Source organism: Camelus dromedarius, chromosome 6 (genome assembly GCF_036321535.1).
Source record: "Camelus dromedarius isolate mCamDro1 chromosome 6, mCamDro1.pat, whole genome shotgun sequence".
NCBI lineage: Eukaryota > Metazoa > Chordata > Mammalia > Artiodactyla > Camelidae > Camelus > Camelus dromedarius.
The window spans coordinates 7707938-7722124 of NC_087441.1; the positions used below are offsets into that span (position 1 = coordinate 7707938).

Consider the following 14187-nt stretch of genomic DNA (forward strand, 5'->3'; position numbering starts at 1 on the left):
CTAGCAGTCAAGATGATCCTTTTCAACTAGTCATTTAGCTGCTAGTCATTTTGTTACCCACTTGTGCTCTTACTGTTCAGAATTTGTTAATTTCTTCTTTAAAACCCACATTGAGTCAGACTGAGTTAACTCTGCCCTGGGCATTTCCATCACTTGACATGAGCTTCTTAGCAACAGCCGGAGGCGGGACTTTTTGGCAAATGATGTTTATCCATCTTTGAAATGAGACATTCACTGCAAGCAGATTTAAAAGGAAATTCCTGTAAAAGCTTTTTTTTCAATGATAGTCTTTTCTTTCTTTTTTTTTTTTTTTTTTCACTTGCCTATAACTTTCTGGAAAATTCTACCTTGGGCTGAATTTTCTCATTATTGTTTTCAGTGTAAATTTGTTTTGTTTTTTATTAATGGAAAGTTCAGAGGGGGAAAAAATCCCTTTGGTAGCTTTCGAATTATGAGAATATGAAAAAATATACTTTTTCCAATTAAAAGAAATCTTTGGCCTTTTTTACAATCAAAACTTTTACATCTGAGGACTATTGTAGACTCTAAGCAATGGTTCTCAACATTGGCTTCTCTTTGGAACTGCTTGAGGGGCTTTTTAAAATGCAACTACCTGAGTCCAAAGATTCCAGAAAAATTGGCCTGGGTCCAGCCAGGGCCCTGGGAGCATTCAGAGCCTCCCGGTGGCTCTGACACCCAGACAGCGATGAGCACTGCTGTCCTAGGACACAACCACTCCAGTACCCAGCCTCAGAAAAAGATGCAGAGGCCTGGTGATTTCAGAAGGGAAAATCAATTATTAATGGGGGTAGTTTTCTTCCTGTTAAGAAAAAAAATAGTTACACTAAGTGAAGCACACAGCTCTGAGAAAGATGCGAAGGAACTTTAACTCGAAAGCCTTTATATCCCCCAAGTGTCACCAACAATCATGGGCACAGCTCATCACTTTCTGTGGCTCCAGGAGTGACCGGCTCATCACTAACACTAGTAGTGAGGAATCCTCCATCCGGCTTCAGACGAGGGACTTCTCTCCGTGCATGTGGGCATCCGTGAACAAGAGAGAACAAACCTCTGGCACTAGCCAGAGGTTTTCCTCGCTCTGTGCCACCTTCTCCCATCATTCAGGGCCTCTTCCTGAGCACTTGTAAATGTTTTCTATACAGTGCCTCTGCTGGGGCAGCTGGGATAGACGTCTCTCTACCGGTCACACTATTTGTGTGACTTCCAAGACAGACCACAGAGAAAACCAGACTCAGTACCACGTAGGAACCAGACTCAACACTAGTCTTCTCCCTTCCCATAAAGCGCCCACAGCGGGACCATGGCCCTGCTTCCCCTGCCTCCGTATTCTGGGCCAACACTTGGATGAGCCCAACTAATGATTCTGCCTCCGTTTGAGGACAGTCTGTCTCCCTTAGCTGCAGAATCATGGCCACGCGGACTGTGTGCTCACAGATGGTCCCTACTGGAATTCCTTTCTTCAACAAGCCTTAATTGGTTGCCCCTTCATGTCGGGAAATGTGGAGAGAATGTTGGTTTTTATAAGACACAGCCCCTGCCCTCACAGAGAGACAGAGGCAAACCACTGCTTGAGCCGTCCCCGGGGCCTCCTCTTCAGCCTTGTTGGAGCGTCAGGGCACCTGAAAGCCATAAGGAAGGGTTTTGATCACCATGAAGTGTTTATCTGTTGATTTAGAATAGCTACATAATTTTGTACCAAATCAAATAGCATCACGGAGTAGGTTAACGAGAGAGACAAGTGTTGGTGGCAAATTCACAACAAATATGGCAGGACAACTTAAAACGAAGCAAGTTTTCTCTCTCAGCTTCAAGTCTGTGAATCAGCAAGAGACCACCGTTCTTCCATTTAGCCACAGACCCCTGGAGACCAGTTGTGGGACACCAGGCAGGCTCTCTGGGAAGGCATTTGAAGACCTTCTGCTGTTTGACATGCCACACACGTCCCTGCATTGCGTCAGAGGAGACTCGGGGTTCCCGAGTGATTCCCAGACATGGCTCTTTTTTGGGGGAAAAAGTAGTCCCTCTATTGAGAAGAAGCAGTACAGGAAATATTTATATGTTTTACTCATTTAATGAGCCCTGAGTGAAATGTATACACCTCTGTGCCCAGGGCTCATTGTTGTGCAAGCTCTCCGAGGCTTCCTTCTTTAATGTTTTTCAACCCCATCAAGACTAAAACAAACCCAGCCAACAAACGAAAGTGTGCCGGAAGGTAAACTAACTACAGAATTAAAACCCACAGGAAGATGCCCCGTTCGGGACCCTTGTGGGGCAGTGCAGCGTTCCGCTCGTGTTGACTTCTGCCTGTGGGATTCGCTGTCTACAGGATCTGATGTTTTCATCCGGGCATTTTTGTTGACAATTCCAGTTTTAGGATTTCAATGTAACATTGTCTCACTGTCTGTTCCTGGGTAGGCTTTTCGTATTTCTTTTTCGAAACCCTGTCTTTCCTCCTCCCGCCGCCAGCAGGAGGGCGGCTCCTCCCACGGCGATGGCTCCAGCCCCTCTTGGGCAAGGCTGTGGGAAGCCCCCTTTGGCTGGCTTCAAAAGCATCCACCATGGAAGGTGAGCAAAGGTCTGTTAGACTAGTTTGGGAAAAGGTCCCTCAGGCGTGAGTATTGAATAGATTGTATAACACAATCTGTTGAGTTTGTAAAGCAATACATGATGCTGGACTTAGGCAAACAGCCTCAGTCCTGCTTTCAGATTTCCTAGTTCTCTGCAGAGTTCCCCTTCAGTTAGGAAATGTTTCCCTTATCTATCAGACAGCCTGGCTTGTTATGTGAAATGCCTCCAATGAGAGAAAATGGGAACTAAGTGACTTTCATTTAAGGAAGTCCCAACTGTCTGTCACATTAAGGAGAGTTTAAAAATGAGAAGGAAGAAAAGAGCCGCCAAAAAATGTAATTTCCTCTTTGACGGTTATTTCTGAATAGGAACTTGCACAATCTCACCCAACAAGGTGGGGTTTTTATCCCAATGAACTTGCTCAGAGGGGCATATATTAATGTTTCTCCTGAGAGCCAGGGCCCTCCAGACTTCCTGCCGCTTTCCTGGTCCCCCCTTCAGTGATTCATTCTTGAGTATCTGCTGCTTCAGAACCACCTGCTTTCCTCTTCCTTTTGCCTTTATCTGTAGGTTTTAACATAAGACAGAGAGCTGATACTAACCCAGTGACAGAGAAACAAATGCAGGCACACTCCCTGTCAATGAAAATACATATATACGCTGAATACATATCCCTCCACACACACATAAATTAATATGTTGAAACCCTAACTCGAGCGAATTACCTTAGATCGTGACTGTATTTTGAGGCCTTGTAAGGGGTGGTTAAGTTAAAAGGAGGCCATCAGGATGGGCTGTAATCCAATAAGGACTGGTGTCCTTATAAGAAGAGGAGATTAGGATACACAGAGCAATGCCAGGGATGTGCACACACACACAGGAAAGTCCATGTGAGGATGGTGAGAGGGCGGCCGTCTGCAAGCCAAGGACAGAGGCCTCGGGAGAAACCAACCCTGCAGACGCCATCATCTTGGACTTCCAGCCCCCAGAGCTGCGAGAAATAAACTTCTCTGGTTTAGGCTGCCCAGTCTACAGGATTATGTTTGGAAGCCCTCTCAAACTATTCTGTTGCATGTGTGTGTCTGTGTGTGTGTGTGTGTGTGTGTGTGTGTGTGTGTGTGTGTGTGTGAGTGTACACACACATGCGTGTAATATAAGGAGGTAATAACATGTGAGTGGTTAGTTGCAAGGCAGAGCCTTCTCGTTTAATTAATTGTAGATGCTGAGTCCCACAAATGTGTTGCCCAGTAGAATCCCCTTTCAGGGTTGCTGGATGAGAAGTTCACTTCTCCCAGCTCCGCTCTCCCATCCACAGAACCCCCATGGAACACTGGCTCCCCTCCTTCACCTTGAAGAACCACAGGACGCTTCCACAAGAGCTGGATTTGAGTTCCAACCATCAGGATTGAGATACATATGTTGTCAGCAGCTAATAACTTGGAAAACTGGAATGATGGGATAGGAGCATGATGCCTGTCCCTTGAGTTTGGGAACCATGTCCCTTTCCAGTCTTGTCAACACTCTGTAAAGCACTTCGCCCATTGTAGGGACCCAGAACATGTTCATTGACTGAACGAGTACAGGTAATACCAGAACTAAAATTACGGAAGTACCCCAGTTCAGCTCCCTGAGCCCTGGGAGAAGGAGAAAGTCATTCTCTTCTGGAATTTGTAAATGTATTATTCAAAGTTTTGGATACTTTAGCCTTCAATTTTGCAGCTGAAAACTTTCGTATGTATAATTTGTATCCATAGGCACTGATTTTTTTTTTGGCATCTTCCACTGATTGATTTTTATTTTACATCTCTACAGTCTACTTTTAACTTTATTATCATGAAAAAAAATGCATCAGATGCTCACTGTGAGAAACAGCATGAAGCTACTTTAAAATAAAAACTCTGGCTGAGAAAGAGATTAAATCAGTGCCTTTGGAGTCAGCACTGGCAGGGCCATGCAAAGCTGTCCTCAGGCCCGTGTGCCAACGTCATGAGAACAGCTGGTGGAGCCACTGCTGGTTTCAGGCATTTGTTCTTGAGTGACAGCCACCCCAAAACGCAGGCTCTTAAAACAACAGCAATTTCTGATTTTCCTACTGGCGGGGCCGCTCCTTCTGCTGGTTTCACATGAGCTCACTCAGATTCAACCGGAGAGTCCCTGAGTTCTGCAAGTGGGTGCTGGCTGGGTGGGGTGCCTGGCTGCTCCTCCATGTGGCCACTCACCCTCCGGGAGGCTGGGCTGGCTGCCCACACCGTCTGGGAGCTTCCTGGCGACTGGAGGCCCATGCTCCAGAACTCACACAACATCCCTTCTGCTACATTCTACTGGTCAAAGCAAGTCATGAAACCAGCCCAGCGTCGAGGAGTGGGGAAGTAGATGCCACCTCTTGATGGGAGCAGCTGCAAAGAGTTTGTGGCTACATTTAGTCAACCAAAAGATTGCAGCAGATCCAAAGTCACCAAACTCTCTCCCTCTGTGAGCAAAAGGGGGAAGCCAGGGAAGTGGTTCCCCTGCACCAGTGTTCTTCTGAGGAGGGACACTGAGACCAGCTCCCCCTGGGCTGGGAGTGCACCTGCTGTTTCTAAGCTTGTCCGGCGCCTATGGCTGCAGAAAAGGATCCCGTTCAGAGTGAACAGCTCCATTTACCCAGAAAGCTGTTGCTGAGGTCCCTGGTTCTCAAGTTTGGCTGCAAAGCATAATTCTCTGCAGAGTTTTTTTAAAGTACTGATGTCTGGACCCTGTCTTGAGAAATTACAATTTCACTGTTATAAGGTGTGGCTTGGGTACTAGGGATTTTAAAAGCTCCCCAGGGGATTCTAGTGTGCAGCTAAGTGTGCAAAGGACTGCTTTTTAAACTTGAAACTGCCTTTTCTCATTTGGCAAGAAAGATTCAACTAACACTTATTTATTCTGTCTGCCTGGTTATTTGTGATGTGTAAGCGAAAGGGATGGTGTTACGTGCTCACACGCACACGCGCACACACGCGCACACACACGCACGGCATGTTCTGGTGGGTGATAACAAAGGAAACTTGCCTTCAAGTCAAACCAGAAGGGTGTTTTCTAGACAGATGAGCTTTCCCAGTGAGAAACAGGCACCCTGTGGGCAAAGCGCCGACTCCAAGGTTCAGAAAAGGCCAGTGTAACTTGTGGTCCGTTTGGTTTCCTTAACCCAGAGCCACTGGAGGTGAGTCACCAACAGGTGATTACCACATTTATCTGAAAAATAAAAAATAAAATGAGCAAAACTTCTGATAGATCCTGGGATGCTGAGTCAAGCAGTACCTGCCTTATCTCTATAGCTGCCTATTAAAATGGTCTTAGGATTATTCTGAATACGGACGTTGCACAATGCCTTTGGAGTAGCCCCCACATTTTTTATTTGGAAAAACAGCACTGAGCATAGCAACCAGGAGCAGAGATGCATTCAAACATCTGATAAAAGCAGAAGTATAACTTCTGTCTCGGGGAGTTGTCATTTTACTCATCCTTAAACAGTGGGCATTGGTGCGCTTCCTACGGGGCCCTACAGGCCTACAGGGCTGGCTCGGGGTGTTGGAATGAGTTTCTCCCTCATGAGGGCCTGCAGGCTCACTTCAGGGGCGAGACAAATGCAGGAAAGTCAGCAAAGTGCGAGACTCACGGGATAACCTAGTGAGGGTAACAGTGTCATTAAGTAAACCAGCCCGGCGCCCAGGAAGCAGGACTAAAGTGTGTCTGCTTTTTATTTTTTCATGACACTTCACCAGGAGGCTTCCCATACCAGCAGCCTCTGCATCGCCTGGGAACAGGTAGCCCGGTCTCAGGCCTCTCTCCAGACCCACGGAATCAGCAGCTCTGGTGTGAGGCCCATAGTCTGTGTTCAGTGAGCCCTCAAGGTGATGCTGACATGTACTCAAGTCTGAGCACCACAAACGGCAGATTTGGAAAATGGATGCCCTTTGAGATCTACTGAACTTCTCACAAAAGATACAGCTCAGAGAAATGGCATTTGGGCAAGTTTCATGATCAACATATGTAAAATTTAGGAAAGATACAAGAATTTTTTAAAAATATGTCTCATGATTCCTAGCGTTTTGTGTAACTAAAGGCAGGAAGCAAAACCTTGTGGTTCTTTTTTCTGTAGGAAGAGCCCAGGAACAGTGGGCTACAAAGAACAGAACAGGGGCCTGGTCCCTTCCACCCACCCCAGAAAAGGAGGGCTGAGCTATCATGACTATCAACTATGTGTACACACGACCAGACCTTCTCCCATGGCCTGGTGTAACTTTGTTCTCATTCTCTCGGTCCGTTTTCTCATCCCCTTTTCTCTGTGGGAGGTAATATCAGGCTCACCAGAACCATCGTGGACTCACCTTGACCCCTCTTTTCAAAGACTCTTCACAGGAACTCTATGCAGTACCCCAGGATCTAAATCAGAACCGGTCTGGACTAGAGCATCAGAAAGACTCCCATTACCAAGAAAAGGAAGCACCTCTAAGGGGTAAGGGACGTCGTGTTAAGTGGTTGATAGCTGCCCTGAACACGAGAAGACCCAGCCACCCACTGGGCCCAGAACCCTAATCACAGAGAAGCTCGTTCAAGCCAGGTTGGAGTTTGGATGGAGACCCCCCCGCCCCTCCTCCCCGGGTGGGAGCTGCAGGGATGCTGGCCACACTGCCTCACCCACGGCCACACCACCCTGAACGCCCAGCCCTGGGAGCCAGTGCCGCTTTCAGAGGCCATTCCCAGGAGACTTTCTCAGGCGACACCAAATAAGGCACAATAGCTGAGAAGGGGACCACACACATTCAAAATGACAAATACTTTTCTTTTTACAAATTTAAACAGGGAGGTAAAAGCCCTGGATAATCTTTTTCATATGACAAATGAAAAAAGCATTAAGTTTAAAAAAAAGTCAAAGGAAACTAGAGTAAATATCTCTTTAAAAGGCATTTTGGAAGCATGCGCTAACTAAACATTTTTCCATAGTTTCTACTTTTTTTGCTCAGAATTTTTTTTAAAGCCACACATGAATTTCATAGGCTACTAATAAAGAACCTCAGTTTTCATAATTTTCTTTTTCTCCCCCTAAAAGTCTGCTGAATTATGCTACAGTTAAGTGATGTTCAGGGTTGCTGACATCGAGTTTTCTTTGTACAGTTTTTCAGGCCAAAATATGATCAGGAAGGAAGGATCTTAGTTCTTATAGTGATAGATGCGAGTAAACTGGACCCTTGGCTTGCCTGTGACACCGTGGTAGTTATATCATTAGCAATTCACAGAGTCCAATCTCCTAATCTCAGGATATTTTATTTCTAATTCTTTATCTTGATCTCAGTAAGTGGAGAAGGCAGTTTAAAAAGAACATTTTGTTCTGGCTTTTCTTATTTTTCAAGCCAGCTTTCTGAAAACACAGAATTCTTCAAATATTATTTTATGCTGGGGCTATTTTATATTCCAATACAAAGACAAATTAATTATCACAAAGAACTGAGAGGCGAATTTAAAATATTTTTATTTTATCCATGTTTAAAATGTAACACAGAAACGCAGGTGTTTTTTCTGCAAGACACCATGACACTCACAATATTGAGGGATGGTGTGGCCCCAGCAAACATTGGAGACGGTCAGGTAACCCTCGTGTAGTAGCATGAGTTAAAATTTGGCTGGAGGACAGCCCTTTTCCTGCCAGGAAAAAAAATGACCTTGAAGGACATGGACTGGATTTCCTCTAGCCCAGACCGAGTCCCCACCCGCCCTCCGCCTCAGGCGGCCTTCGCGGGCCGCTGGGCTGGGGGAGGTTGGGGTGTTTCTTCCAGCCCCGTCAGACTTGCCTCGAAGTTCCTTAGGGGAGAGGCAGGCAAGGAGATTTTTACTGCTAATTCACTATCACCCCTGTCACCGAATAAAAGGAATTTAGCGGAGCTGAGTGCTTTGTCAGTTAGTGGAGCCCATGCCGTCATGTAAAGGTGAGAACCGAGTCCAGTCTGGCTGGAGGACTCAGGGCAGCAGAGGGTTCACAGCAGAGAGAGGCCGAGCCTCAGACCATCGCTGACTCCACTGTCCCCCGGTCCTTTATTCCACACCCTGGTATCCAGGCCATCTCAGGCCATGCACAGCATGGAACATGGCCCAGGGGCCATCTGGCCTCCCTTCACCTGGGGAAGATGAAGCTAGAGGGTCCAGGGTGAAACATCAGGGGCTTTCCCGCTCCGGGAGGGGGTGAGGCTTTGGTGGGCAGAAGGCGGGAGGTGAGGAGACAGCCTTGGGCCCTCCGAGTTCACCGAGAGCTGGCATCCCGGGCTCCGTGTCGTCTCGAGCCTACCGCAGGTGACGCCGCCTTACTTCAGGCAAAACTGGAAAGATCAGGGGCCTAGTTCTAGCACACTGGCGTCAGGTGAGCCTGTGGATGACAGCGAGAGGGCTGATGACACGTCACGACCAACGTCATGGGCCCCCATGGAGGCCACTGTCGTGTCCCAACAGAGAGAAGAGCCTTCTCAACGAAGTGGAGACGGTGAGGCCACGTAACACATTTCCACACCGAGAAGCACAGTCAGATTTAAGTGCTTTCATTTAATAACAGAATTTTACTGTGGAAAACAACGGAGTGCAGCAAACACCTATTCTGTGCCAAGCACTATGCAGGGCCCTCGTATGGACACACCGTGAAAATTGTTCTCTGCTTTCTGGAGGCGTAGGGTGAGCTGCAATGCAGAACCAAGGAAGGAGCTTGATTTATTCTGGAAGCATCTGGGGATGCCTCTTAGAGGAGCTGGGGCCGGAGCTGGACTCAGAGGGAGGGAAGGTAAGGTTCTGAAAGGCCGATGTCGTGGTGAACGGCCTTCATCACAGCCATGGAGACACGTTTAGGGAAGGACAATAGAATTTGTGGCTAAAACAGGACCAAGTTGGAGGGGAGGAGAGTCATAATCAGAGAAAAGGCTGGATTCCTTTTCAATATTTTTTTATTTGAAACTTGAAGAACTTTCTAGATCACTGTATCCATCTATCATCAGGTAGCCAGGCACTGGGGTGAGGCAGAAGTCCTCGAGGACATTGTGACCTCTCTGGGAAAGCAATCCTCTCTGCAGGAAGTGGTTAATATCACTCTAATTAAGGAACTTAGGGCCCTGGGTCACTGAGCAGTCCAAGAGGGAGAAAGGTAAGGTGAGCTTGGAAAGGAAAGACGGTTCTTGAGTCGGTGTTCCTACAGGCTGGCAGGGTGGCACAACACAGTCTATCTGGGAAAGATGCTGAATGACTTACCAGTCTGGTTTACAGCAGTCAGGACTGAGGTGGTCACTGGGCCTTCGTGAAGGGGGTGTCCTGAGCCAGCCTGGAGGGGCGGGAAGAAACCCAAGTGCTCTCAGTAACACCATGGAAAGGCACCCTCAGCACAGAAATCACAGACCCTGTCACGGAGTTTATTGTCATGAGACGCTCTGCACAGTAAAAACAAAGCCAGCTCTTGGGAGAAAAATCGGTTGTGACCAGGAGCTAAGTCATAAATGTCCTAGCACGGAATCATCTTTGCGCGTGTGTGTTTCTTCCATCCGACCCCCTGTCTCATCTAGTTCTGTTTGCTAGCAAAAGCCACTGAAGTTCCTCTCCACATTTTGAAATCCCTTGTCATGCAGGGTAGGAACTTGCTTTGCAAAAGAAATTGTAGGAGGCAAGACCATAGAGAGAGAAACCGATCTTTCCATCTTGGTGTCTGGTTTTTGATATGGCTGCTTTCACACTCACAAATGTTTTTACTATTGTGCAGAAAACTGTAGTCAGTTTACTCTGAGATTTTTCAGAATCAGGTACAGGAACTGTCCGCTGCTACTCTATTTCCACAGCGGGAACCACATGCCAAACAGGGCAGCACTAATGCTAGGAGAATGTCCCCTCCGTTCTGCAGCTGGAGGCTTTCCATCACTTACAAAACTTACCTACTGATCAGATGATGCCTGTCAGAATCTCCCAGGAGCATCAAAAATGGCTCTTCCCTCTCAGTTCTTCCATCAGTGGTCCAGTCTATAAGAAAAGCCAAAAGATATTACTGCTTTAAAAGATGCCAGGGCCCTAATTCACTCTTCTCTATTGCCATATTTACTACTAACTTTGCTCAAGTAGGGCACAGTAGGTTGATGGAAGAATTATAGATACATGAAAGGTGCTACTCTGTCTATGTAAAGGTCTCTGCCAGTCACTGAACTACGTGCTATGCATTTTTTAAAGATGCTGTAACTTGTATTCTATTTATTATTATTAATGAAATTGACAGAAAGAGATTTTGAAGTTTCAGGACAATTGCCCAAATCTGACTCTCTCTACTAGGTCTGCGCTCCCCATAAGGATCCACGTGGTCTCATCAGGCCCGTATTGGTGTACTAGGTCCCAACATCGTGTTTCCCTTTATAAATGAAATCACTTAAGGGATTATCCTTAAGAGAAATCATGGAAAGAACACTGGAATTAGTATTAAAAGACCTAGGTTCAAACCCAGCAGAGTGGCCTTGGGCAAATTAACTGCCACATGGAGTCCCAGCTGTGCCATCTGTAAGACAGGGAGAGTGACATACTTGGTGTTGTTCTGATAATGACGTGAAATGAAGTGTTTGAAAATGCCTGGGACAATTAGGTAAGTCAGTCTCACCACCCTCTCTTTACCCTTGAAATCTTAGCATACAGAGCTAGTGACGGATGCCAAGAAGGGGGATGGTGTTTAAAGGAACACTACCTACTTAGAAGTGTTTCTGTTTGTTTGTTATGGGGTTGGGGGGGTGGGGCGCAGCAGGGGTTGAGTAGAAGGAGCTGAAAGTCATATCTCCCAGAACAGAATGGGCTTTAAAACAGAAAAGTTTTTCAAGACAGGCTTCACTTCGACATAACCAGGAGCCTTCTGCTGACTTAGGGAATGGCTAACTAGTAGTAGTGATGCCCTCAGAAAGAGAGGACTTCAAGGACGATCTGTAACGGAAAATTAGGTGAGGGGTTGCTGCAGAGATAAAAACATCAGGGTATGGACAGGACGTTAAATCAGTTGCTTGCTTAAAACCCATTTGGCCCTAAAATTCAATGCCAGTGAATAGCCACATCTAGTCCTGTACTTCAGCCTCAAAAAAAAAAAAAAAAAAAAAAAAAAAGAAGAAAGAAAGAAAGAAAGAAGAAGAGAAGGAGAGGAAGAAGAAAATAAATGAGATTAGAGAGAATTTTTAATTCAATATAACTTGTAGCATTTGCATTTTCTTCCTGTTACAAAGTCCAAATGTCTTGCAACATAAATAACAAACATTCAACCCTTTATTCAGCTTTTCAAAACAATTGTTACTGAAATGAACATGTTTATATGTCTATTTCTTATTGTATTTCATGATAAATTTAAAGACGGGTTAAAGATCGTTTAAAATGATCCTCTACATGAAAAAAATATATAGTCCCCCGCAAAATCCAAATCTCACTTTAAAGTTCAAAAAGTTTTAGAATGACATGTCCAGAGGCACTTTCCTTATATCCAGCTAACTTCCTCATTTGCCCCCATGGCCATGTATTGATGGCTGAGTTTACAGTGAGGGGTGTTTGTGTCACTAGGAGGACTAAGAACTGTAGTGAAGTGATCGCCATAAAGAACATGAGGCTCAGAAGTGGAGGAAAGAGGGTGAGGACCGCTTGGGGGCAGCTGCAGGCACAGGGCCATCGTGAAAAACATGGAAAATCACATTGCAGCAGATTTAAAGGAGCAGGGAAGAGTCCCTTCTTCACTCTAAGACTATCAAAACAATCAGTAAACAGTGTGCAGTGTGGAGTGACGGACTGTCAGACAATGCACCTTGGCAATGATTTGCATTGAGAACGGCCGTGGCCGTAAGTAGGGTGAGGATAATGGGTATAATGTGTAAATGAGACAAGTATGTAGAATTTGTTTCACCTGCAAAGATGTAGATCATCAGTTTCCAAAATTTTGGGGTCTCAGGAACCCTTTACAAAATTATTGACAACTCTAAAGTGCTTTAATTTATCTAAGTTACATCTACCAATATGTATCTCAGGAGAAATTAGAACTGAGAAATGTTTAAAACACAAGAAATGCAAGCCTGCAGTCTCATAGCCGTCAGAACAGCCCACATCATGTGGCCTCTGGAAAACTCCACTATATACTCTTGAGACAATAAGGCCCAAGGGCAAACAGCATCTCAGTATTGTTGTAAAATAGTCTGACCTCGTGGGCCCTCCTGCAAGCCTCCTAAACGCCCTTTTTCATAATAATCAAAATCAGAGTTCATTTTGGAGGTTTGTTAGGGGAGAGGGAAGGTAAAAGAGCAGTAACATCTACAGATGAGGCAGGGATGTTGCAGGAAGTCGGGCAGTTTTAAGAGAGGGCGCTTCCAGCTGGAGACCTGGGCACTGGATCTGTCCTGAGATCACCCACTGAGACACTGAGCTACGGGGCAAGTTTTAACAGTGCTGTGCGTCAGTTTCTCAGCACGTGCTCAGTCATGACCTCCTTTCAGTATAAAAACAATAGCTCTATCATTATGAAAAAGGCTTAGAATTACAGGTGCTGATAATGAATTAGGTCACGATGTATGTACAGAGTTTTTGTTGAAGAATAACATATATTCAGAAAGGTGCACACAAGACTAGAAGCACCCAGATCAAGAGAGAGACCGTTACAAAGTCCCTCTCTGACCCCTGGGAGCCACTACCCACCCTCCAGGGAAACTGCCATTCTGGCTTCTACTAGCACAGGTTACTTTTGCTGTTTTGGGTCTTTGCACGCAAGATACATTCTTTACGTCTGGCTTCCTTCACTCCACGTTATTTTGTGAGACCCCACCATATCGTTGAATGTAGTTAGAGACTCTACATTCTCACAAGACTCCACTGTGTGGAAATGTCACATTAATGTATCCATCCTACTGTTGAGGTCTTTGGGTCCTGCAGAGCCTCGAGCCATAGAGAAGACCAGAGATTTGCTCTTCTCCAGGAAGAGGGATCCACAGATGAAATTCACCATCTCCTTTCTACTCTCAAATGATCTGATCAAAGGAATTTCTGTTTTCCTCCCATGCCAGGATTGGAGTTGATCTACAACTTAAGCACTGAGTTAGAGAAAGAAGAGATTAGGCGGCTGATAGCCCGCTTAGTGGGCTGTCTTCCTAATTCCAAAGGAAACAGACCAGGTTTTTGATGGTGACTATTTTTCAAAAGAGGCAGCATGACCTGGGTTTTTTGGAGGGACTATATCCTGCACCCAAAGGGTGCTAAACAATTTTATGGTGACCTATGAACAGAGTAGGTGGTGAGTGGGAAGGGAGACAGCACCCAAACAGGATACCAAAAAGGGGGGGCACCTGAAATTACCACTTTAGATATAAAACAATGTTTACGTACAGATTAACACAATCTCTTACTCACACATCCCACCGTGACATTGATCCAGAGCCCTCACCTATGGCCACATGTCATCTTTTCCACTCTTAGTAGATTACAGATGTTTGCTTTGAAGTGGAAGAAGAAGAAAAAAAAAAAAGAAAGAAAGAAAAGAACCAGAGCTGCCCTAAAAGGAATGAGGAAGTGAGAGCGCTCCAGCGTCTGGCTGGCTGTGTCCGTGTGACAGCCCGTGAT

General features: G+C 45.8%; 1 long non-coding RNA gene across 1 annotated transcript; it reads right to left on the bottom strand.

The window, feature by feature from the left end:
* Window positions 1-884: 884 nt before the first annotated feature.
* Window positions 885-14169, bottom strand: LOC105103126 (uncharacterized). Its single transcript, XR_010381202.1, has 5 exons — window positions 14012-14169; window positions 10509-10593; window positions 9838-9907; window positions 5623-5805; window positions 885-1640 (listed from the first exon to the last, which is right to left on the bottom strand). It is a non-coding gene; the product is annotated as an uncharacterized LOC105103126 (long non-coding RNA).
* Between the last annotated feature and the right edge of the window lie 18 nt (window positions 14170-14187).